We start from the raw sequence: 5109 nt of genomic DNA, 5'->3' as shown, positions 1-5109 counted from the left end.
ATTTTAGAGAAAGATACATATTAGAAAGAAAGAATAAAAATGTCTATATTGAAAAGTAATAATTCGTTATAAGCAAAAATAACTTGTGTCAAAAAGAAAGATATAATATAATTCAATATGGCAGATGGAAAGTCTATTTCTATGGGAAATCGAAAGTAAATTCATTTGACTTGTGTGTTGTGATGTTGGAGAATTTGGTTGTTAAACAAATTTTAGTCTTTTTTCTTAACCCTTTATTAAGTGCCATGGTAAGGGGGGTAGGTAAGGGAAATTAAAGCAGCGCGGACCTGCCTAAATAATAGAAAGATACCCAATGGTAAAACTTCAAATTAATTCGCTGGAGGACAGAATCAAGTAAAGCAGGGCCAAATTTGGAGGTTCTTGAATCACTCGTTGACCAAAAATGGTCAAAAAACAGTCAAAATCTTTAAAAAATGGATTTTTGTCAAATTTTTGCATTTTTTTGCTATTTTGGCTTAAAATCTCGCTTGAAAGGATCACTTTTGATTTCTCTTTTGCTTGACCATGAAGCCCAATCCAATTCCTACGAGTTAGACCAAAAATAATGATTTCTAACTCAAACTGGGCATTTACAGGAGGGCTTCGCCCTCCTACATAGCCCATGTCTGATATATACAACATTGGCACTTAAAGGCTAACATAGAGCTTGTGGACGAGGCTGCCCAACCTGGATGAAACAAGTGACTCAAACACCTGATAGTTGGTCATATTGGGCATAGGGGTATCAAGCCCCCCCTTAAAAATGGCACCCCCCTCTTTTTTCGACCTTTTACGCACAAACTCTTACAATCTCTAACTATATTCCGAGGTTATTAAGATGAAGAATACAATAATATGAATCTGATGGCAGAAATTACTTTTTAACAGATACAGTAAGATAGTCAAGATACCAAATCTTCCAAGCCCCTCCCTTAAAAAATTAACTCCCTTCTTTTTGTCCAAGCCACCCCTTTTATTTGAAGTTTTCACAAGCCCCCCATTCTTTTAAATTCAGTAAAATTCTTAACCCCCCTTTTTTAAGGGTGGGTGCCCATTGTGATTATGTTGGTGCACCCTACCACGATATATTTACAGGTGGGGCTCATTTGGAGGATTTGCGATCATAACAGTTTTCCTAACTTGTGAGGTCTGGTCTAAAGGAACAGAAAATCTTGTGTTTACTCACAAAACTCCTTAACTTTCCACAGCTTACTTTTCTACCTCCCGAATACCTGGTCTGTTTCTGCTAGAAAAGTGGCAAAGGAATCTTAGTGCAGAAATGGGAATCTTATGCAAAATGAGGGTAATAAATTTGCTCATTTAACAGAAAATTTCCAGTGACTGTGACCTAGTGGTTAGGGGAGCCATCCAAACTCAAATTTTCCACGAAAAATGTGATTGGACGTTTTGTCTAAGAACCCCTACCCCCTTCCTTATATGCCGCCTTGGCAATAAAACTCTCGAGATAATCAACCCTAACCTCGCTGTAAATATTCTGTCACTGTTTTTGTCAGCAATCTTTATTTTTCTTCTTGCAGAGCAATTAGTGCCATAGAAATTTTTAAAGTTTGATAGCTTCTCTTTTTGTCTTTTTACAACAAAGAGGTCCAGCTACACTGATTGTATTGTCAGATAGAATGTCTTCAGGGACATGCTGAAGATATTCTACCTGACAATACAATCAGTGTAGCTGGACCTCTTTGAATCCTTGGTTAGAAAAAGCAATATCTGTTCTCTTTTTTTCTTTACAGAATCAACAAGCTATCAGTATCAACAAATTCTACACATATATACAGTAATTCTTCATCAAACTGCATCAAAAACTTTTAAATTATCTGTAATTATGACTTTCTTGAAGCTGTTCCGAAATTAAATAGTTGGGTTTGTTTTGGAATTCCTATGGGAGTTATTTTCTGTTATTTTATTTTCTTTTTAAATTAGGCCTGGGTCACCAATAAGTTGTGTCGCGTCATTTCCAGCCCCAAACATAGGATCCACTCCCCCCCCAGAGATTTGGGGGTACCTAAAAAAAAACAAGCAACATGCTGAATGGACCTACCTGATGATGAAAGCTAGATAATAAGGCAATAAGGAGAAATGAAAACAATCAGTCAGACGATATAGCGTTTTGCAAAAATGCATAACACATTAAATCTTATCATTGATTGTTGATGGGGGAAGAGGGAAGGGGAGTAGGGAAAATAGAAATAGAGAGTTCCGGTTGCAAAAATCAGTTTTATTGACAATTGAATCATGCTTAAAATGGTGGGATTTGTTATCAATAATGTTTTTGTGTGAAAAACAAAGAAATAAGGAAAAAGCCAAGGGAAAATCTGCAAAAACGGCGATTATCAGTATATTTCTGGCATTTTCAGCGGGAAAAGAATTTTTCGCAATTAGACAAACCTAGGTCATGTTTTGAGTAGGGCCATCGAAAACCATCTTTCCTGTCGGCCAAAAAAAAAAATCAGCAAAACATTTCTAAGGAAATTCAAAAATCCGGCAATTTTTTTTGAAAATTGAAACATGCTTGATGGTGGGCATTGCTATTAATAATGTTTTTGAATGAAAAAACAACCAATTATAAGAAAAAATCCAATCAAAATCCAGAAAAAACGGCAATTTCCGGCATTTTCGACCGGAAAAATTTTTCTCAAAAATTGGACTCGGCCATGTTTTGGGCTTAATACAATTTGAGCAAAAAATCAGAAAAAACTAATGATAAAATTTCAAGAAAATGCCAAAAAACCAGTTTTTCCGGCATATTTCCGGTATTTTCAGCCGGAAAGAATTTTTTTTCGAAAATCGGGCTCCGTCACATTTTGGGCATTGCCATTTTGCATCTTTATGCCAAAAATCAGAAAAGACTAATGAGCCAATCCTGAGAAAAGTTGGCAACAGACGAACGAACGGACGGACATGGGTTAATTTAAAGGACCTCCACCGGGGTACCCAGAGGTAGGTCCAAAAAGTGTTAAAAAAGCCAGGTACCTGGAAGTATTCTTAAATTTAGGGGGTATCTGATATGTTTGGGGGTACCTGCATTTTCATTAGTGGGGGCGGGGGCTGTTGTTTTTGTATGAAGTCATCACCCTGGAATTCCTGGAAACCCTTGAAACACCCTTGAAAAGTCAATATTATTTTGGGGACCCTTGAAATGCAAGATTTATACCCTTGAAATGCCAAATTTTGTGGCCATTTTCAGCCATTTTAACTTTCAGAAATTTTTCCCATTGCGTGGGATACAAACATCGCAGTGACTTAAAAATGAGAAAACATACTTTTGGAACCCCTGAGACTCAAGGGGATATTCCACGCTCATTCTTAGGGGGTTTACCTTTTAACCCGTTAAGTGCCACTGGAATTATATGAGATTGGCAGGTCTGGGTTATAGAATGGGTGGTTGTAAAATTATCAATTATCAGCCGATTTAAGGGCCCTCCTTTACACAAAAATTGAAAATTCAACCTTTCTCCTTTTGTCGACAGATTTCCTTGAAATCTTTGAAAACTAGCAAAGATCAACTAAAAACCCTAGAAACCCTTGAAAGTTTGTGGTACATAAAAATCTCTTGAAATCCTGGAAAATTATAGTAAAAAATGACACCCTTGAAAAAGAAGTGCTGGCCGCCATGGAAGTATTTTCCCAGGAATGACAAAAAATCCCTTTTTGTATTTTTAACAATAAAAAATTAAAAAGGGGTTAACACAAAGTTGGGGGGTTACTTTAGAATTCTAAAAATTTTGGGGGTACCTAAATTTTTTGGGGGTACCTGAACCCTGGAGGACCCTATGCCAAAATGTGAGTCGGTCGGTCGGTCTGCATCTTAAATCATTGGAAAAATGCGTTCTGAATATAAGTGGTCGAGCGGTGCTAAAATCATCAGAAAAATACGCTCTGAGCATAGGTTTTGTTCAGACGACAAGAATCATCAAGCGCGCGAGCTGCAATGTGATTATTTTGCATATTGAAACCGTGCAAAAAGTAGTTGCATAGCGCTTTTTAAAGCAAAAAGTAGTTGCATAGCGCTTTTTAAAGCAAAAAATATTTTACAAATTTTGGATACGCTGAATCTACAAAATTCTTTGAATACTATGGCTAAAAAATCCGACAAATTTTCCGACTTTCCGAGTAGAAAAGGGTGGGATTTTTAAGATAGAAAGTGAGTCGGTCGGAGGACACGAACACAACTTATTTGTGACCGCTGTTAAAGGCACTAATTTTGGTGGGAACTAATTTTTTGCGGAAATAATTTTATGTTTTTGTCTTGATTGCAAAAATTAGTTTTCCGCGAAAATGCAAATTTTACTAAAAATCCTGAAACCCCTTGCGATATGAAAAGCATTTTGGCAAAAGTGGTGTCCCAAGAAAATTAGTTCCAAAAAATTAAATCCACGCCAAAATTTATCCACTTTTAAAAGGTACTGTAAGTTCAGTTTACCTAGTACTCCAGGCGTAGTTAATCGATATAATCAATAATCTTGAGTAATCGATAAATAATCGATATGTAATCGATGGATTAGATATCGATTAACCGATAGAATCGATAGGTAATCGATACTCAAGATTTTTTCAAAGCTTGATTATTTATTGATCAATTTTGTCATCGATTGTTTATCGATTATAGATCGATTATACTTGATTAATAAGTACGATTAAAAATCGATCGGCTATCGATCTTGATTATCATCGATCAAATAGTTAATCGATCAACCATCGATTTGTGATCAATTTTTATCAGATTTTAGGGAGTGGTAGTTAATGGGTAATTTCGCCTTCGCGAGATTAATTCTCGATTTCTCGAATTTTGTCATTTTCCGAAATTAAAAGCAACATTTTTCGCTGATCTTGATTGGGATGTATTTGAATTGAATCCATCTGGTAGCATAGGCCTAAAAAGCTACTACACTATTTTTTTGTAAGCAAAGTAAATTTCGGCTGAAGCATCTCAAACCCTCTGAAAGGCTGAACAAAAAAGTAAAAAAAATAAAAACATACCGTTTTATTTAAGAAGGGGCGTTATTGAATGGTTTGCCTTTTTGAGGAGCATAATTAATTCGAGCGGCGTTTATTCAAAGTAATACGATCGGTAGAGATTTGGCGAATTCC

This window comes from Clytia hemisphaerica, unplaced genomic scaffold (assembly GCF_902728285.1).
Source record: "Clytia hemisphaerica strain Z4C2 unplaced genomic scaffold, Clytia hemisphaerica genome assembly, whole genome shotgun sequence".
NCBI classification, from domain to species: Eukaryota; Metazoa; Cnidaria; class Hydrozoa; order Leptothecata; family Clytiidae; genus Clytia; species Clytia hemisphaerica.
This window is presented reverse-complemented; position numbering follows the sequence as displayed.